The sequence below is a fragment of the Mobula birostris genome, chromosome 2 (assembly GCF_030028105.1).
Source record: "Mobula birostris isolate sMobBir1 chromosome 2, sMobBir1.hap1, whole genome shotgun sequence".
In the NCBI taxonomy this organism is placed as follows: Eukaryota; Metazoa; Chordata; class Chondrichthyes; order Myliobatiformes; family Myliobatidae; genus Mobula; species Mobula birostris.
This window is the reverse complement of record NC_092371.1, coordinates 6673622-6695227: the sequence shown is the minus strand read 5'-3', so window position 1 is coordinate 6695227 and position 21606 is coordinate 6673622. Positions and strand designations below refer to the sequence as shown.

The 21606-nt window shown below is 46.1% G+C and overlaps 1 protein-coding gene and 1 long non-coding RNA gene across 4 annotated transcripts in view; one reads left to right on the top strand and one right to left on the bottom strand.

Moving 5' to 3' along the window:
- Window positions 1-1323: 1323 nt before the first annotated feature.
- LOC140207605 (uncharacterized) lies at window positions 1324-16907 on the bottom strand. 2 transcript variants are annotated; one of them, XR_011888603.1, is made up of 3 exons: window positions 16821-16907; window positions 3628-3742; window positions 1324-1459 (listed from the first exon to the last, which is right to left on the bottom strand). It is a non-coding gene; the product is annotated as an uncharacterized lncRNA (long non-coding RNA). The 2 variants fall into 2 exon arrangements; XR_011888602.1 differs by having other exon boundaries at window positions 3628-3710.
- Window positions 16908-17348: 441 nt separating this feature from the next.
- The window catches only part of LOC140211673 (zinc finger and BTB domain-containing protein 7B-like), a 193758-nt gene continuing 189500 nt past the window's right edge, over window positions 17349-21606 (top strand). For both annotated transcript variants that reach the window (XM_072281719.1, XM_072281712.1), the window contains exon 1: window positions 17349-17504. The gene's annotated coding sequence lies outside the window, so the exon portion shown is untranslated. The remainder of the gene's footprint in view (window positions 17505-21606) is intronic.

The window sequence follows — 21606 nt, the reverse complement described above, 5'->3', positions numbered from 1 at the left end:
TCAATATCCAGTCTGCAAACACATTCCTCGATCGTAATATACCCTGGATTGCACCATCCGTTGTTAGCCAGAACAGTAAGCACCGAACTCCTTTACGCTTACCACTCTCAGTGCACTTCCGGTCAGCCGGAACGGTATTACCCATCGAACTCCTCTTCTCCAAAAGTCTCTGTTGTCTCGACCCAGTCCTCTTTCCTCGGCTTTGTGATCCCCCTCTGTGTGTTTTCCTCCGGATTTCAGCAGGGGTGTCCATTGCTCTGTTCGCTAAGCCGGCCGGTCTTTGCTGGTCCGTGAAATACACAATGCGACCTTGCTTCTGTCCCGCGTGTCGGGATGTAACCATTTCCAGCACTAAAGAAAACCCAAATAAAATTCTCTCTACCAGCATGTTAGAGAGGGTGCAGCTTCGACGTGTTACCGTGAGAAAAAAAAACGTAAATTAAAAAGTAAGAAGAAGAAAGTAAGAATAGATCGGAACGGCTGTACCAGGCTGCATGCAAGAGCCATGGAGAATGCGTCTGCCGTTGACCTATTGTGACGATAGGCAAATTGCAATTGGTCCAGATCCTTGCTGAGGCAGGAGTTCAGTCTAGTCATAACCCACCTCTCAAAGCATTTCATCACTGTCGATGTGAGTGCTACTGGGTGATAGTTGTTAAGGCAGCCCACATTATTCTTCTTTGGCACTGGTATACATGCAATTGTTGCCTTTTTAAAGCAAGTGGGAACTTCTGCCCGTAGCAGTGAGAGGTTGAAAATGTCCTTGAATATTGCCGCTAGTTGGTTGGCACAGGTTTTCGAAGCCATACCAGGTACTCCATCGAGACCTTCTGCCTTGAGAGGGTTCACTCTCTTTGACGACAGTTAGAAGTTTGTGAAGATTCGGCATATCATCTAAAACTTTGACAAACTTCTATAGATTTGTGGTGGAGAGTATATTGACTAGTTGCATCATGGCCTGGTATGGAAACATCAGTGTCTTTGAATAGAAAAGCCTACACACAAAGAGTAGCCCAGTCCATCACGGGTAAAGCCCACCCCACCATTGGGCACAACAACAAGGATTACTTTCGCAGCATCATCAAGGGCCCACCATCCAGGCCATGCCCTCTTCTCACTGCTACCATCAAGAAGGTGGTATAGGAGCCTCAGGACTTTCACCACCAGGTTCAGGAACATTTATTACCCCACAACCATCAGGTTCTTGAACCAGAGGGGAAAACTTCACTCAACTTTACTTACCCCATCACTGAACTGTTCCCACAACCTATGGACTGATTTTCAAGGTCTCTACAACTCATTTTCTCGATATTTATTGCTTATTTATTTATTATTATTGCTTTTTTTCTCTCATTTTGTATTTGCACAGTTGTTGTCTTTTGCACATTGGTTGTTGCCCACCCTGTTGGGTGCCGTCTTTCATTAACTCTACTGTGTTTCTTGTATTTACTGTGAATTCCTGCAAGAAAATGAATCTCAGGGTTATATATGGTGACATGTATGTACATTGATAATAAATTTACTTTGAACTTTTTGAAAATAGGTGCTTGACGGTCAGCCTGGACCCGATGTGGCCCATGCTGTGATGGTTTGCATCATCAACAATGATGTGACGGCTTACAGGGAGGAGGTGGAAGAGCTCGAGGCCCGGTGCCAGGCAAATAACCTCTTGCTTAATGTTAACAAGACAAAGGAGATGGTTATTGACTTTAGAAAAACTCGAACCAGTAACACCACTCCTTACATCAGTGGCACAGCACTGGATACGGCGAGCAGTTTCAAACTCATAGGAGTACACATCTCACAAATCCCTCATGGTTCCTACCATCCAGGGCCATCCCATCTTCCCTCAGTCGTAACATCAGGTAGGAGGTACAGGAGCCTGAATTCCCAGACCACCAGGTTCAGGAACAGCTACTTCCCTTCAGTCATCAGGTCCTTGAACCAACTGCACGACCCTAATCACTACCTCAGCAATGGAACACTACGGACCACCTCTTACACCATCATGGTTATGTCTTTCTTTTTGTACTAAGGTCTTGGTTTTTACAAATCTTTCACAGTCTTTATAATTGATGAATAATTTATATTCTGTGTGTTGTCTATATTGATGTGCCTGTGATGCTGCTTGCCAAGCTTTCCATTGTACCCATACTTCATTGTACTGACACCCATGACAAGGAGCTTAACGTAGACACAAGAGATTCTGCAGATGCTGGAAATCCTGAGCGACACACAAAATACTGGAGGAACTCAGCAAGTCAGGCAGCACCTATGGATGGGGTCTCGGCTCAAAGCATCAGCTGTTTATTCCCCTCCATAGGTGCTGTCTGACTTACTAATTAACTAAAGACAGCATAACTAAACACAATGAATTCCAACCTGATAGAATTTCCACCGCTGCTATCTCCAACCAGACAGCTTAAATGCCGAATTCTCAAACTTCTGCTAACCACTTTCCAACCCTGTCCCTTTTCTCTTTCTCTGGCTGATTCAACTGGCCCCCATCACCTTAACCCTTTTCCCTCCCCCACCCACTCCATTTGCCCATCACCCACGTACTCCTCCTACTGGTTCCCTTCCTCAACTGCCTTCCTTTGCTCCATGCTCCCCCCATACTCTGCCCGCAGATTTCATCATCTTCAGCCCTTCATCACCTCTACTTATCACCTCCTACTTCTGACATCATTCCTCTCTCTCATCATTCTTATCTGCCCATTACTTCTCCAGGCATGGGTGGCATACCGATCAATTCACAGAAAGAGAGAGAGAGAGAGAGCTTGGCACAGGTCAGGGAGAAGAGTTTTAAAAAGGAGTGTTTCGCGGGGCTTGGTGTATTAGCAGCAGACCAATTCATTCACGATTCATTAGCAGGAGCAAATAAAAGTAAAGCAGGGTCAATCAGAACGGCCACTGTGTGAGCGGACCAGTGTAGGAGTGGGAACTTGAGGCTTTGGCGAGGAGGCACAGGTGAGTAGCAGGTAAGGCTTTTGCAGTGGTTGGATAAAAAGTCACTGAATTACACCTAACTAAATGAAGGGATGATGCAGGATTAGGTGATGTGCTGCATCTGCATTATGTGGGAGGTGGTGGACCCCATTGTGGTTCCTGGTGACCACATCTGCAGCAAGTGTTGGCTGCTCGAAGAATTTAGGAGAGTTACCTGGATTCTCTGTTTCAGGAGGTAGGCACACCCATTAGATTAGCTGCCTCAAATTCAGTCTGTGGTCAGGGACAAAAGGGTGTGACTATGAGCGAGGCGGATTGTGGGATCCAAGAGACAGTGCTGGAGGAGCCTCAGCCTTTGAGCTTGTCCAACAGGTCTGAGAGTGGGGGCTGTAGGAAGGATGAGCAGCCTAACTGTAGCACCATAGTTCAGGGAACCATTCAAGAGGGGGAAGGGAAGAGAAATGTAGTGGTAACTGGGGATAGTACAGTCAGGGGAATAGACAGACTTCTCTCTCGCGAGGATAGAGCGTCCGGGAGGCTGGTAGAGATTAGGAATAGTAAAGGGAAAAATCTTATCAGCCACCAAATAATGACATTACAGTGGCACAGGCAATAAACACAGAAATATTTAGGCACTTAAGAATGGAACAGCAGTTATCATGGGGGATTTTAACTTACACATAGATTGGGTGAATCAAGTTGGTCAAGGCTGTTTCGAGGAGGACTTCATGATGGCTTTCTTGAACAACATGTTACTGAACCTGCAAGGGAACGTGCCGTCTTAGATCAGGTCCTGTGCAATAAGACGAGTTAAATTAGTGATCTTGTAGTTAGGGATCTTCCTGGAAAGAGTGATCACAGTATGACTGAGTTTCTCATACAAATGGAGGGTGCAATAGTTCGCTCTAAAACCAGTATATTATACCTAAGCAATGGGATGAAGGAGAATTTGGCCAGGGTAGACTGGGAACACAGGTTACATGGTAGGATGGTTGAGTAACAGTGTAAGACTTTCAAAGAGATTTTTCACGGTGCTCGACAAAAGTATATTCCAGTTAAGAGCAAAGACAGTAAGGGTGGGGAGAACCAGCCTTGGATAGCTAAGGAAATAAGAGAAGGCATCCAACTAAAAGCTCATGCATACAAAATCGCTGAGTAGTGGGAAACTGGAAGACTGGGAAAACTTTAAAAAGCAACAAAAAAACTACTAAGCGAGCAATAAAGAAAGGGAAGTTAGATTATGAAAATAAACTAGCACAAGTTTTTATAGTAAAACTTTTTGAATAGTAGAAGTTTTTATAATTATATAAAGCAGAAAAAGGTTGCTAAAGTAAATATAGGTCCCTTGGAGGACGACAAGGGGAAATTGATATTGGGTAATGAGGAAAGGGAAGAGACTTTGAATGACTATTTTGTGTTGCCTTTCACGGTGGAGGACACATCTAACATGCCAAAGAAAGAGGTTATGGATGTGATGGGAAATGAGGACCTCAGTACAATAACTATCACTAAAGAGGTAGTGCTGAGCAAACTTGTGGGCCTGAAGATAGACAAGTCCCCTGGTCCTGGAGGAATGCATCCCAGGGTACTGAAAGAAATAGCAGAAGTTATAGTAGAGGCTTTGATGATAATTTACCAAAATTCTCTGGACTCTGAGCAGGTCTCAGCAGATTGGAAAACAGTGAATGTCACACTACTATTCAAAAAAGGATGTAGGCAAAAGGCAGGTAATCATAGGCCAGTTAGTTTAACATCTGTAGTTAGGGAAATGCTTGAAGCTATTATTAAAGAAGAAATAGCGAGGCATCTGGAAAGAAATGGATCCATCAAGCGAATGCAGCATGGATTCTGCAAAGGCAGATCCTGTTTGACAAACTTACTGGAGTTCTTTGAGGATATAATGAGTGTAGTGCATAGAGGGGAACAGATGGACGTTATTTACTTGGATTTCCAGAAGGCATTTGATAAGGTGCCGCATAAAAGACTTATCCATAAGATAAGGATGCATAGAGTTAGGGGGTGATGTATTAGCATGGGTAGAGATGGCAAGAAGAGAGTTGGGATACATGGTTGTTTCTCTGCTGGCAATCAGTGGTGAGCGGTGTGCCACAGGGGTTGGTGTTGGGGCCACAACTGTTCATGGTATACATTAACAGTCTGGAAGAGGGGACTGAGTGTAGTGTATCTAACTTTGCTGATGACACTAACTTGAGTAGAAAAGCAAATTGTGCAGAAGGCACATTGAGTCTGTAGAGAGACATAGACAGGTTAATTGAGTGGGCAAGGGTCTGGCTGATGGAGAACAATGTTGGTAAATGTGAGGTCATCCACTTTGGAAGTTAAAATGAAAGCAGATTGTTACTTAAATAGTAAAAAAAAATTGCAGAATGCTGCTGTGCAGAGAGACTTGGGAGTGCTTGTGCATGAATCACAAAAGGTTGGTTTGCAGGTGCAGCAGGCTATCAAGAAGGCAAATGGGATGTTGGCTTTCATTGCTAGAGGGATTGAGTTTAAGAGCAGGGAGGTTATGCTGCAACTGTACAGGGTACTGGTGAGGTCACACCTGGAGTACTGCGTGCTGTTCTAGTGTCTTTACTTGAGGAAGGATATATTGGTTTTGGAGATGGTGCAGAGGAGGTTCACCAGGTTGATTCCAGAGATGAGGGGGTTAGATTATGAGGAGAGATTGAATTCCCTGGGATTTTACTCGCTGGAATTCAGAAAAATGAGAGGAGATCTCATAGAAACACATAAAATTATGAAAGGGATAAATAAGATAGAGGCAGGAAAGTTGTTTCCACTGGTAGGTGAGACTAGAACTAAGGGACATAGCCTCAAGATTCAGGACAGAGATGAGGAAGAAGTATTTTTCCCAGAGAGTGGTGAATATGTGGAAATCTCTGCCCAATGAAGCAGTGGAGGCTACATCAGTAAATATATTTAAGACAAGGTTGGATAGATTTTTGCATAGTAGAGGAATTAAAGGTTATGGGGAAAAGGCAGGTAGGTAGGGATGAGTTCATGGCCAGATCAGCCATGATCTTATTGAATGGCTGAGTAGCTGACGGGCCAGATGGCCGACTCCTGCTCCTATTTCTTATGTTCTTACACCTGGATCCACCTATCACATGCCAGTTCTTGCCCCACCCCTTCCCTCTACCTTTTTATCTGACTATCTTTCTTTCAGTGCAGATAAGGGATCTTGACTTGAAATGTCAACTGTCTATTTTCCTTCACAGATGCTGCCTGACCTGCTGAGTTCCTTCAGCGTCTTGTGTGTTGCTAAGGACAATGAATGGCAGAGACCTAGGGTTTGTTGAGGAACATAAGAGGCCTCAGTGCACAAGTACTAGGATTCCTGAAAGTGACAGTGCCAGTGCATATACCCTGTCTTGGGCAGAGAATATAAAAGAAAGGAGGTCATGCTACAGTTTTGTAAAACATTGATTAAGCCACTGCTGGAGTATTGCATGCAGAATCAGAATCAGATTTATTATCCCTAATATACGTCGCAAAACTTAGTGTTTTGTGGCAGGAGTACAGTACAATACATAAAATTACTATAGCAATCAGATGAAAGGCCTCCGTTAGTCTTGCGAGACCATGGCACTGTGCCTGGAAAGTCTTCACTCTCCAGGGCGCAGGCCTGGGCAAGGTTGTATGGAAGACCAGCAGTTGCCCATGCTGCAAGTCTCCCCTCTCCACGACACCAACGTTGTCCAAGGGAAGGGCATTAGGACCCATACAGCTTGGCACCAGTGTCATCACAGAGCAATGCGTGATTAAGTGCCTTGCTCAAGGACACAACACGTTGCCTCGGCTGGGGCTTGAACTCACAACCTTCTGGTCGTTAGTCCAATCCCTTAACCGCTTGGCCACTTGGCCACGTGCCCACTCAGCAATCAGACATATTTTTAAAAATGTGCAACATTACCGTACTTTTTGCACCATTTATTTATTTTTAATATACAGTGGCTATAAAAAGTATTCACCCCTTCCCCCCAGAAGTTTTCATGTTTTATTGTTTTACAACATTCAATCACAGTGGATTTAATTTTGCTTTTTTGACACTGATCAACAGAGAAGACTCTTTCGCGTCAATGTGAAAACAAATTTCTGCAAATTAGTCTAATTTGATTACAATTTTTTAAACACGAAATAATTGATTACATAAGTATTCACCCCTTTCAAGTCAGTATTTAGTAGATCCACCTTTGGCAGCAATTACAGCCCTGAGCCTGCTTAGATAGGTCGCTATCAGCTTTGCACATCTAGACATTTCAACTTTTCCCCATCCTTCTTTACAAAACTGCTCAAGCTCTATCAGACTGCATGGGGATCATGAGTGAACAGCCCTTTTCAAGTCCAGCCACAAATTCTCAATTGGATTGAGGTCTGGACTCTGACTTGGTCACTCCAGGACATTAACTTTGTTGTTTTTAAGCCATTCCTGTGCAGCTTTGGCTTAATGCTGGAGGTCATTGTCTTGCTGGAAAACACATCTTCTCCCAAGTTGCAGTTCTCTTGTAGACTGCATCAGGTTTTCCTCCAGGATCTCCCTATATTTTGCTGCATTCATTTCACCTTCTACCTTCACAAACCTTCCAGCGCCCACTGCAGTGAAGCATGCTTCACAGTAGGGATGGTGTGTTTTTGATGATGTGCAGTGTTTGGCTGATGCCAAACATAGCGTTTAGTCTGATGGCCAAAAGGCTCAATTTTGGTTTCATCAGACTATAGAACCTTTTCCCAGTTGACTTCAGTCTCCCACATGCCTTCTGGAAAACTCTAGCTGAGATTTCATGTAAGTTGTTTCCAACAGTGGCTTTCTCTTTGCCACCCTCCCATAAAGCTGTGACTGGTGAAGCACCCAGGCAACAGTTGTTGTATGAGCAGTCTCTCTCCCATCTCAGCCACTGAAGCTTGTAACTCCTCCAGAACTGTCACAGGTCTCTTGGTGGCCTCCCCTCACTAGTCCCCTTCTTGCATGGCCACTCTGTTTTTGAGGTTGGCCTGCCCTAGGCAGATTTACAGCTGTACCATATTCTTTCCATTTCTTGATGATTGACTTAACTGTATTCCAAGGATATTCAGTGACTTGGAAATTTTCCTGCATCCATCTCCAGACTTGTGCTTTTTAATAACCTTTTCGTGGAGTTGCTTTTGTTTTCATGGTGTAGTTTTTGCCAGGATACTGACTCACCAGCAGTTGGACCTTCCAGGTACAGGTGTATTTTTATTACAATCAATTGAAACACCTCGACTACACACTGATGGCAGTAATGAGAAGAGGGCATGTCCTGGATAATGAGGGTTCTTAATGATGCTGCCACCTACTTGAGGCATCGCTTGATGATAGAGGTATTCAAGAAGCTCTTAGATAGGAAGATGATTGTGCAGGAAATAGAAAGATATGGATATTATGTAGGCAGAAGGGATTCATTTAATTGAATATTAGATTACTAATTTAATTACTTGAGCATAACATTGATGGCTGAAGGGCCTGTTCCTGTCAACACACACTAAGTGCTGGAGGAACTCAGTAGGCCAGGCAGCATCTATGGAGTAAACAGTCGACGTTTTGGGCCGAGACCCTCAATCAGGACTGGAAAAAAAGATGAGAAGTCAGAGCAAGAAAGTGGGGAGCAGTGGAGAGGACGAAGTTCAAGGTGGTAGGGGATAGATGTCACCGGGAGAGGGGGAGAGGGTGAAGTAAAGAGTTGGAAAGTGGATTGGTGAAAGAGATGAAGAGCTGGAAAAGGGGGAATCTGATAAGAAAGGATAGGAGACAATGGAAGAAAGGGAAGGGGGAGGAGTACAGAGTGAGGTGATAGGCAAGTAAGGAGATAAAGTGAGGGGTGGAAAGAGGAATAGGGATGGTGAAGGAGAGGGGGCAATTACCAGAAGTTCGAAAAATCAATGCTCACGCCATCAGGTTGGAGGCTACCCAGATGGAATATAAGATGTTGTTCCTCCGACCTGAGTGAGATCTCATCGTGGCAGTAGAGGAGGCCATGGGAATGGGAAGTAGATTTGAAATGGTAGGCACCAGGAGATCTCAGGCCTGATCCTATGTTGTACTGTTCTGTGTTCTGTTTTTGGTAGCCACTCCCTCAGAAGAAAGTGACTGCACTGGAGACGGTGCAGAGGAGATTCACCAGGATTTTGCCTAGGAAGGCAGTGTTTCAGTTATGAGGAGAGATGGAATAGTTTAGATTTTTTTTCCCTTTGGAATGGAGGACACAGCGGGGGGGGGGCATTGGAGAGGAAACTGATAGAGGATACAAAATGATGAATGGGATCTTTCCGCCCAGAGGGGGATTGGAATCTGGAATGGACTGCCTGAGGGAGTGGCAGAGGCAGAGATTCTCGTGATATTTAGTAATATATCCAGATGAACACTTGATCATTGGGACAGAGAGACAAGTGTTGGTAAATGGGATATAATATTCATCATGTATGTTTACTAATTCCCTATTTCAACTTGGAAACTTGTGTGCTCAATCCAAATAGATCACAGAGCCATACAGCACAGGAACAGGCCTTTCTGCAGAACATGTAGTGTTGAACTAATTAAACGCCAATTAAATTAATCCTGTCTGCCTATACTATATTCATATCCCTCCCTGCACATCCATGTGCCTATCTAAGAATCTGCTGAATGCTTCTTTTATATCTGCCTCCACCGCCAATCTTGGCAGAATATCCCAGGCCTTTACCACACTCTGCGTGAAAAAAACTTGCTCTATATGTCTTCTTTAAATATTCCACATCTCACCTTAAATGTATGCCCTCTAACAATAGATATTAGATTAGATATTGTGATCCTGGGAAAACGATTCTGACTGTCTAAGACTCTCATCTTATAAACCTCTATCAGATCTCCCCTCAGCCTCCACCGCTCCAGCGAACGCAATACAGGTTTGTCCACATGCTCTCTAATCCAGATAACATCCTGGTGAACCTTTTCTATATCCTCTCTAAAGCTTCCACGTCTTTCCTGAAATACTCTGGTTCATATTTCTGACTCGTGCTGTACTTTAAAAGTCTAATCTGCTGAGATAGTCCCTTGGGATCAAGGGCGATTTGCTTGCACTCTGGATCTGCGGCTTCCAAGGAGACTGCTGAAATCAATGTGCATCACACACAAAAGGCTGGAAGAACTCAGTGTGACAGGTAGCATCAATGGCGGGGAATAAACACTCGTCATTTTGGGCTGAGACCCTTCATCAGGTCATCAGAGGAAGGGGGTAAAAGCTAGAATAGGGTGGTGGTGGGACGGAAAGGAGTACAAGCTTGCAGATGAGACCAGGTGAGGGGAAAGGTTGGTGGGTAGGGGAGAGCAGATGAAATAAGAAGCTGGGAGGGTTTCGGTAGAAGAGGTAAAGGGCTGATGAAGAAGGAATCTGCTAAGAGTACAGTGGAGCATGGAAGAAAGGGAAGGAGGATGGCAGGTGAGGTGGAAGGGTGAGAGGGGGACCAGAATGCAGAATAGAAAATAGAAACAGAGAGAGGGAAGAGGGGAGAAATTACCAGAAGTTTGAGAAATCAATGTTCATGTCATCAGGTTGTAGGCTACCCAGATGGACTATGAAGTGTTACTACTCCAACCTGAGTATGGCTTCATCGTGGCAATAGAGGAGGCATAGAACATGTCAGAATGGGAATGGGAATGGGAAGTTGCATTGAAATGGGAACCCACCAGGAAATCCCATCTTTTGTGGAGGATGGAGCAAATGTTCTCAACAAAGCAGTCCTCCAATCTACATTTGATCTGAAGTCAACATGGCAGCTATAAGTTCTGCCACAGGATGCGGAAATAGCTGGGTGGCTAGATCATGAGGTGGTGTGCTCCTTCCACCGGTTATGTTGGGCTGGGTGCTTCTGTGTATAGACTGGAGATCCTCAAACCCTTCCCAGCTACTTCTTGTCCTCTGAGTCACAGACACGCAGACAAACACAGGTTGTTTGTCCACTGACCATCAAGCAACCATCTATTCATTTTTATTCTCCCCACATTCCCGTCAATCCACTCTACCACTCACCTACATATTTACAAGAGCCAATTCCGCATGCCACTGCATGTCTTTAAATTGTGGGTGGAAACTGAAACATCAGGGGCAACCCACACCATCACAGGGAGCACATGCAAACTCTACACACACACGCCAGAGGCCAGGATTGAATCCGGATCACTGGAGTTGATAGAGATGTACTACTTTTCCAAGGAAAGTCAAAGTCGAGTTTATTGTCATTTGCATAAGTACATGTGTGCACAGGTGCAATGAAAATCTTATTTGCAGCAGCATCAGATACACAACATTCACAAGAAAAATATAAATTATACATCAGTTTGAAAAGAAAACACAATTAGAATGAAAATTCAAATTCCATTGTAGTACAAAGTGGTCCTCCTGTTCCTATATTGAGGCAGTGAATCCGGTTGTGCCATTTGCTTCAAGAAGAGAAGTCGCTGTTCCTGAACCTGGTGGTGTGGGACTTCAGGCTTCTGTACATCCTGTCTGATGGGAGCTGTGAGAAGATGGAATGGCCTGGAGGGTGGGGATCTCTGATGATGAATGTTGCCTTCTTGAGGCAGCACCTTCGGTAGATACTACTGATGGTAGGGAATGATGTCCCCATGATATGTTGGGCTGAGTCCATGACTCTCTGCAGCTTCTTGTGTTCTTGCACCTTCTAGTTGCCTTACCAGACCATGATGTAACCAGTCAGGATAGCTGTAGAAGTTTGTTAAGAATGTCCTAAACCTCCTTATGCTCCTAAAAAATTAATGCTGGCACACCTTCCTCATGATCACCTTTATGTGCTGGGCCTAGGACAGGTTAATGCCCGGGAATTTAAAGCTGTTGACCCTCTCAGAGGTTTTGAGAATATAGTATTGCAGCTTTTCCTCTCTGCAACTTGCAATCTCTTATTGAGCTTGGAAAATTTCTGGCATTAACAGGCAAACAGCATAATCAATTCCACCTCTCCTCAGACCTGCAACCCATCCCCCTACTATATCCCCCACACCCCACCTCCCCAGCTGACAGAAGTACACAACTCTGGGTTGCCGGGTTTAATCCATAGCTCAGGCCTGGTGTTTGTGGAGTTCAGTCATTCTCCTAGCAGCTGTGTGCATTTCCGCTGGCTGCTCCTGCTTCCTTCAACCCATGATTTATGAGTCTGATAGTCCACTGGAAAAGTCAATAGCCCGATGTATGCAAGCCTATGAGTCCACTGAAGGCAGGAGGTCCGGAGGCAGCCTGTACTGGGGCTGGAGGACTGTGCACATGTGAGTGGGTGGTAGGGAGTAAAGGGCTTGCTTTGCCATTGTTGTTTTGTTGTCATTGTTGTTATGCTGGCTCCAGAATATACGGTGACACTTGTGGAATGCCCCCAGCATACCCTTAGGTTGCATTGGTTTCAGTGTACGTTGCAATGTACACGTGACAAATAAATGAATCTGCATCTGAGTTACATCTGATAGGTTACCTGGTACATTAAATGGCCGCTGTAAATTACCTCTTGGCTTTGGTAAGTGTTGAAAGGATTGACTATGCTCCTACGTGTTATGGTCTTTTGGCATGGAGCCTTCAGTGTGCAGAATCAAAAGAGGCTGCAGTGGATTGAAGGCTCAGCCAGTTCCACCACGCGCACTAGCCTCCCCAGCTTCGAGGATATCTTCAAAATGTGGTGTTTCAAGAAGGCAGCATGCCAATTTAGGATCCTCACCATCCGGAACATGACCTCATCTCATTACTACTGTCAGGGAGCAAGTACAGGAGCTTGGATACTCACGCTCAATGTTTTAAGAACAGCTTCTTCCCTTCTGTCATTAGATTTCTGAATGGTCAATGAACAGTACCTCACTATTCCACTTTTATCTATCTATGTAGTATAACTGGAGTAATTTAAAAAAAATGTTTGCACTGTACCACTGCCATAAAGCAATGAATTTCATGATGTTAGTGATAAACCTGATTCGGGTTCTAACGATAGTGTGTATGTAGGAGTCAGAGGGTTTTCTAGAGATTGTGTTGGCAGCATCTATCCATTGTTGAGGTTTATGCTGTAGGTAGTGCAGCTCTCATCATTGGTTGTAAGTTGTTTTGGGACAATCATAAAGGTCTGTGGAAACGCTTCGCTCCTTTCAATGATAGACTTCCGCAAAAGAGGTGATTGAGATTCAGTGAGATAACACATTGTGTAATCTATGGTAGTTGTTCCATGAAACGCCCACCAGGAATGTGTTAATCTGATAATTCTGTGAACAGAGATGTGGGTGGAAATTGAGCAGGACTTCTAGTCCATTTCCCTAGTGAGAAATGACCAAACTAATGGACTATATAGACGTTCTGGTACCTGTGCCGAAGACGCCGCGCCCCAGCGGCCTCAATGACTACAGACCGGTGGCATTGACCTCCCACATCATGAAGACCCTGGAGAGACTTGTTCTGGAGCTGCTCCAGCCTATGGTCAGGCCACACTTAGATCCCCTCCAGTTCGCCTACCAGCCCCGACTAGGAGTTGAGGATGCCATCGTCTACCTGCTGAACTGTATCTACGCCCACCTGGACAAACCAGCGAGCACTGTGAGGGTCAAGTTTTTTGACTTTTCCAGTGCGTTCAACACCATCCGCCCTGCTCTGCTGGGGGAGAAGCTGACAGCGATGCAGGTGGATGCTTTCCTGGTGTCATGGATTCTTGATTACCTGACTGGTAGACCACAGTACGTGTGCTTGCAACACTGTGTGTCCGTCAGAGTGATCAGCAGCACTGGGGCTCCACAGGGGACAGTTTTGTCTCCCTTTCTCTTCACCATTTACACCTTGGACTTCAACTACTGTACAGAGTCTTGTCATCTTCTGAAGTTTTCTGATGACTCTGCCATAGTTGGATGCATCAGCAAGGGAGATGAGGCTGAGTACAGAGCTATGGAGGGAAACTTTGTCACGTGGTGTGAGCAGAATTATTTGCAGCTTAATGTGAAAAAGACTGGTGGAGCTGGTGGTAGACCTTAGGAGAGCTAAGGTACCAGTTACCCCTGTTTCCATCCAGGGGGTCAGTGTGGACATGGTGGAGGGTTACAAATACCTGGGGATACAAATTGACAATAAGCTGGACTGGTCAAAGAACACTGAGGCTGTCTACAAGAAGGGTCAGAGCCGTCTCTATTTCCTGAGGAGACTGAGGTCCTTTAACATCTGCTGGACGATGCTGAGGATGTTCTACGAGTTTGTGGTGGCCAGTGCGATCATGTTTGCTGTTGTGTGCTGGGGCAGCAGGCTGAGGGCAGCAGATACCAACAGAATCAACAAACTCATTCGTAAGGCCAGTGATGTTGTGAGGATGGAACTGGACTCTCTGACGGTGGTGTCTGAAAAGAGGATACTGTCCAAGTTGCATGCCATCTTGGACAATGTCTCCCATCCACTACATAATATACTGGGTGGGCACAGGAGTACATTCAGCCAGAGACTCATTCCACTGAGATGCAACACAGAGTGTCATAGGAAGTCATTCCTGCCTGTGGCCATCAAACTTTACAACTTCTCCCTTGGAGGGTCAGACACCCTGAGCCAATAGGCTGGTTCTGGACTTATTTCCTGGCATAATTTACATATTACTATTTAACTATTTATGGTTTTATTACTATTTAATTATTTATGGTGCAACTGTAACAAAAACCAATTTCCCCCGGGATCAATAAAGTATGACTATGACTACTATGATTATGACTTAATGCCCACCATTGAACCCATCTACAAGGAGCATTATCGTAGGAAAGCAGCATCCATCAGCAAGGACCCCCACTATCCAGGCCATGCTGTCTTCTCGCTGCTCCATCGAGGAGCATCAAGTCCCACATCACCAGGTTCAGGAACAGTTATTACCCTTCAACTATCAGGCTCCTGAACCAGATGGGATAGTACTTCCATAACCTAAGCCTCACTTTTAAGGACTCAGTTAATAATAACAATAATAATAGATAAATAAGTAATAAATATCAAGAACACAAGTTGTAGGGTCCTTAAAAGTTTTTGCTGCTATTTGCACACTGGTTGTTTGTCCATCTCCCTTGTGCGTTTTTTTATTTATTCTATTGTGTTTCTTTGTATTTACTGTGAATGCCCACAAGAAAATGAATCTCAGGATAGTATATGATGACACATACTGTGTGTACTTGACTAATAAATTTACTTAGAACTTTGCTGTAACCCCTTGTTTTTGGTAAGTTGCAACAAGAATGGGAGTTGATTGGTATGAGAGATAAGTGTTAGCTGGTATGATAGAAGGCATCAGCTAATAGAATGGTTATACCATTGGAAGGTGCCATTTGGCCCATCAAATCATTTACTGTTCTACATCAGAGCAATCCACCTAGTCTCATAATTTGATCTCTACCCAAAGTGGTATGTTCTGATCTTGGGTGATGTGTGTGTCCACAGAATTAGTACGTTCTCCCAGTGACCATGTGCGTTTCCCCTTGTATGCATCTAAAAATTCAACCATTTGTTTGTCATGATTTGCCTAGAATAAATCCACACTGGCTATCTCTAATCAATCCACACATGTCCAGGTGACATATAATCCTGACCTCAGTTATTGATCTAGAACATTCCACCAGTGAAGTTAACAAACTGGTGTGCTGTACTGTAGGTTGTCTTGAGGGTACCTTTTGAATAAGGGGGGAGTGGAGGGAGGGAACTGTGAGAGAGGAGGGCTGGGGTGAGATGAAGGCTTGGAGGGCAGAAGGTGGCTTGGGGTGAGAGGGATGCTTGGATGGGGTGGGGGAGATGGAGGCTTGGATGGCAGAAGGCGGCTTGGGGTGAGAGAGGCTGGGCGGTGGGGGGTGAGAGGGATGCTTGGGTGGGGTGGGGGAGATGGAGGCTTGGGGGGAGAGAGGCTGGGCGGTGGGGGGTGAGAGGGATGCTGGGGGGGAGATGGAGGCTTGGAGGGCAGAAGGTGGCTTGGGGTGAGAGGGATGCTTGGGGGAGAAGAGATGGAGGCTTGGGGAGAGGGAGAGGCTGGGCGGTGGGGGGTGAGAGGGATGCTTGGGTGGGGGGGAAGAGATGGAGGCTGGAGGGGGGGAGATGGAGGCTGGAGAGGGGGAGATGGAGGCTGGAGGGGGGAGATAGAGGCTGGAGGGGGGGAGATAGAGGCTGGAAGGGGGGAGATAGAGGCTTGGGGGGGGGGAGATGGAGGCTTGGAGGGCAGAAGGTGGCTTGGGGTGAGAGAGAGGCTGGGCGGTGAGGGGTGAGAGGGATGCTTGGGTGGGGGGGAAGAGATGGAGGCTGGGGGGAGATGGAGGCTGGAGGGGGGGAGATGGAGGCTGGAGAGGGGGAGATGGAGGCTGGAGGGGGGAGATAGAGGCTGGAGGGGGGGAGATAGAGGCTGGAAGGGGAGAAATAGAGGCTTGGGGGGAGATGGAGGCTTGGAGGGCAGAAGGTGGCTTGGGGTGAGAGAGAGGCTGGGCGGTGAGGGGTGAGAGGGATGCTGGGGGAAAGAGATGGAGGCTTGGGGAGAGGGAGATGTGGGAAAGGGAGAGATGGGGAGAGGGGAAGAGGAGGGAGAGTGAGAGAAGAGAGAGTAGAAAGAGAAAATGAGAAATATAGACTCTGCTGGCGTGAGTGCGGAGGGTCACTGGTGGGTGCGGGGCCACGGTCCAACCCGCCCACTTGCTGCTTTGGCAGCGGAGGCTGTATTGGCCCCACGTGACCAGTGAACAAGCGCCACAGACAGGAGATTGCTCGTCAGAAGAAAAATGTGAAGGTTTTCCTATACTTTTCCCTCAGGATCCCCGCTCAGTGATCAATTAAATTTAATACCTATTTTCAGTTATTGAGGGAGGGCTTCAGGTGACCTACCTCTGTCTCGGGGCGGGGCGAATTAGATCAGGTGGCGACGCCTAAGCATCGCCTGCGCGCCGCCGATCCAACCAATCAAGATGGAGGTTGAGGTCGTGGAGGTGGAGCTTAGCGTGATCGACAGGATTGCATCCACTCACGGGTGACACCTGACCAATCAGGACTCAGAGTTTTTCTATGCCGTCGCTTGCGCAAACTGAAGGGGCGGGGAAATATTTGATAGGCACCTAGATTCTCCAATTGCCACTGCGGAAAGCGCCACGAGGCTGGGCGTGACTGACGCGACTGACAATCGGGGCGGAGCTTCATCTGGAAGCCAATAGAAACCGCCTGTTTTGAGATTGATGTGGCCATACACCAACCAGACGGGTATATAGTTCCAGGCCGGCGGGACTTTACTTAAATTGACGTCGAAGCCGACTAATGGAAATGGAAATCCAAGGGCGCCGCCCACCGCCGAGGGGGAGGGGCGGCTTCCAGTAGGCCGGGCGGGAGGCGGAGTCTCAAGCGGCATTGCGTGAAGTTTTTTTCCCTCTTCTCCTCGGGAGCGGAGCGAATGGGCGACGGGAGGGAGAAACACGCTTAGCAGGGCATTAGTGGCGTGCCCTTCTTCTCTGCCTGGCTCTTCGGTGTTGTCAGCCCGGTTAAATTGTTAAATTAATTACTCTGGGACCGGAAGCGCAGGTAAGCGACGGCCAGTTGACCCGCAGTTAGTTTATTTTTGATGGTGGCTTGGGGCTGGGGGAGGGTGGGAAGGTGGAGCGATTCCTTTCTTTTAGCTCCCGTCGGGCCGTCTTGGCTATCTGACAACAGGTGAAGGGAAGGGTCAGAGGTCAGGGAGTGGACTGGGCTGGGCAGCGAGACGCCGGGCTGCTGCTGTGATCCCGCCTCTTCGCGTGGTTCGGCCCGCCCCTTGGACACGCCCCCTCGCGCCCCTCCCTCCCCCCCGCCCTGCCGCGCCCCTCCCCGCCCCCTCCATGTGGCCGACCTCCTCTGTCACTCGCTTGAGGTCAGGCGTTTAGTACCGAGCACAGGACAGTCCCTCTAACTAACTACAACTTTAAGGCAACCCGTCCCTCCTGCAAACTACTTTCCTACATCCTGCTGCGAATCCTGACATTCACCCTGTACTCTGCCGTCAAGTTCGACCTTCCGAAAAGTGCATCAATGTACACTTTAACAGATTGAATTCCATCCGCCACTTCTTGGCCCGGCTCTGCATCCTGTTAATGGCAAGTTGTAACCTGTGATAACAACACCACCAAACTCTGTACCATTCGCAAACTTATTAACCCACCCTTCTACTTCCTCATCCAAGAGCAGGGGGGTCTCAGAGCAGTTAAGGGATTGTTCTGTCTGCCACGTTTGTTAACCTCTTGTATGCTGCAGTATAAGTACTTGGTGAGTTGCATGAACCTAATGAGCGGATGAGTCTGGCTCTTTGACTGTCAGGGCTATGTTGGAGGATATGATTAAGGTCTGGCTGAGGGTAGCAGACACCAACAAACTCATTCGTAAGGCCAGTGATGTTGTGGGGATGGAACTGGACTCTCTCATGGTGGTGTCTGAAAAGAGGATGCTGTCCAAGTTGCATGCCATCTTGGACAATGTGTCCCATCCACTACATAATGTACTGGGTGGGCACAGGAGTACATTCAGCCAGAGACTCATTCCACCGAGATGCAGCACAAAGCATCATAGGAAGTCATTCCTGCCTGTGGCCATCAAACTTTACAACTCCTCCCTTGGAGGGTCAGACACCCTGAGCCAATAGGCTGGTCCTGGACTTATTTCATAATTTACCGGCATAATTTACATATTACTATTTAACTATTTATGGTTCTATTACTATTTATTGTTTATGGTGCAACTGTAATGAAAACCAATTTCCCCCGGGACCAATAAAGTATGACTATGACTATGGTGGGGTGTGGGAGCTGACAGGTGATGGGGGTTGACTAACAGTGACCAGACAGGTTCTGATGGTGCTAGATAATGACAGGGCCAGCCGCGAGTGATGGTGTGTTAGCACTGAGGTCTGCAGGAAGTCAAGAATGGAAGCAACACACACAAATGCTGCAGTAACTCAGCAGGTCAGGCAGCATCTGTGAAGGGGAATAAACAGTGGACTTTTCGGGCTGAGATCCTTCTTCAGGACTGGGAAGGAAGAGAGCAGAAGCCAGAATAAGAAGGAGGTGGAGGGAAAGGGTGATGGCAGGTGATAGGTGGGTGGGAAGAAAGAAGCTAGAAGGGGATAGGTGAAAGGGATATAGGGCAGAAGAAGGAGGAATCTGATAGGAGAGGCCTTTCAATTCCCCCCCCACTCACTGATCTTCCCTTTGGTGACAAAAGAATTGGAATTGATTATCAAAGTTCAAGTCAAGGACAAGTTATAGTCATATGACAAGTACATGTAAGCACAGGTGCAGTGAGAGACAGTGAGGTGCAGCATCACAGGCCCATTATAAACAACATTCACAAGAAGTGCAGAAATATGATGCAATTCTTATGAGAACTAAAGAACTATTAGAACTAAAGAAAATAACAGTTTGTTTTAGTGCAAAGTGATCATAGTCAACAAACACAAGAGGTTCTGCAGATGCGGGAGCAGGCTCAATGAGCTGAATGGTCTGATTCGGCTCTCGTGCAACACATTGCAAAACGCTGGATGATCGCAGCAGATTGGGCAGCATCTGTAGAGGGGAACAAACTATCAGTGTTTCAGGTCGACACCCTTCAGGACTGGTCAAAGTGGTCATTGTGTTGCTAAGCTAGCGATTCAAGAACTGAATGGCTGAAGAGAAGTAGCTGTCCAAGTCAAGTTTATTGCCAAGGTGTGAGTACCATATATATCTAGGTACAGTTGCAATGTTAATTAGGTAGGCTTGTGGTTCTGGGCCTAGGAGGAGCTAGTGCTGTGTGGGCTGTTGTATTTCAGGCAGTGGGGGAGGGGGCAAGGTCAGCTGAATGAGGGAATTGCAGTTGGACATCTTTGGAGAAGCCATTCAGTGTGCTGGTAACACCTTTGGGGATGGCTGCCATTTAATAGATGCTGTTTTTTTTGCCGGTTGCTACTGTGGAAGGTGTAATGAGAATGTTGCAAGAGGTGGAGCCATTGCCCTGTTAGATGGTGGACAGATGGGCAGGTGTGTTATACAGGCTGTGCTCTGTAAATACAATACTTGTGCTCCTTGTTTTCCAGACTTGGCATTTGTCCATCCCTAATAGTTTTGGTTTAAATCCCTGGCTGCTTAAATGAAACACATTATAAATATGACACCTAATCCAATGAAACACATTACAAATATGATACCTAATCCAAAAGAGCTCAGATACAGTTTGTTCTTTCCATAAGACACAGGAGCAGAATTAGGCCATTTGGCCCATTGAGTCTTTGCTATTCCATAATGGCCGATTTATTATCCCTCTCAACCTGCCTTCTCCTTTGACACCATTACTGATCAAGAAACTATCAACTTCTGCTTTAAATATACCCAGTGACTTGCCTGGCACAGCTGTCTGTGGCAATGAATTGAAGCGGAAAAAAACTTACAAAGATGTTGCTGGGACCTGAGGGCCTGAGTTATAGGAAAAGGATGAATAGGTTAGGGCTTTCTTCCCTGGAGCATGGGAGAATGAGGGGAAATTTGACAGATATACAGAACTGAGGGTAGAGCAGGCTTTTTCCATTGAGGTTGTGTGAGACTAGAACTAAAAGTCATGGATTGAGAGGAAAGGTAAATTATTTAAGGGGAAAATGAGAGGGAATTTCTTCACTCAAGATGGTGCAAATGTGGAATGAGCTGCTAGAGCAAATGGTGGACTCTGGTCCAATTTCAACTACCAAGAGAAACTTGGATGACTATATGGGTGGGTGGGTTATGGTGGGCTGTGGTCCGGGTACAGATCGATGGGACCAGGCAGATTAAAGGTTCAGCATGAATCAGATGGGCTGAAAGACCTGTTTCTGTGTTGTAATGTTCTATGAGATTATGAATTCCACAGATTCACAACCCTCTGGCTAAAGAAGTTCCTCTCATTTCTGTTGTAAAGGGATGTCCTTGTATTCTGAGGCTGTGCCCTCTGGTCCCAGACTCTCTGGCTGAGGTGGAAAGCCATTAATGATATAATCACATCAGTTATATATTTCCACTAATGCAGCAGAAACGTCCCGTGTTGCCTCATAAAAGTTATACACAGAATGGACATGTTTGGCCAGATGATCACGATTTTGGCTGAGTAAATTCCGAAGACAGAGTCAGGAGTTAGGATTAAGACAGTATGGAGATGCTAACGCTGTTTTCCTCTCAACAGTGATTGGCTGACCTGATTGTTTACTGTACTGGTATTAGAAATAACTTGGAAACTTTAGTCTGCACTTGAAGTGCTGATTCACCAGCGTTAAATATCGATGGGTTTATATCACTGTGATTTGCATTCCCATGAGCATGGATAGTTGAGGGCCAGTTAAACCTTTCATAGATATCAAAGACAAGATTTTCTCAAAAGTATTATTTTGACATCCTGACATTGTGAAGGGCAGTATATAAATGCAGGATAAGGAACCATTACCTTAAAATTGGGGTTCATTACTATAAGAGTGGTCCCCAACCCAACAGCTGCATAAGGAATTTTACATCTTTTTAGACATTCTGACTACTTGGAGTATCGTGTTCAGCTCTGGGTGCCTTATTAGGATGGTTAAGAAGTGGTATGGTTGGTCTTCATTAATTGGGAGAATAGCTCAGTCTGCTGGAAAATGATGGTGGAGAGTTATTAATGGGGG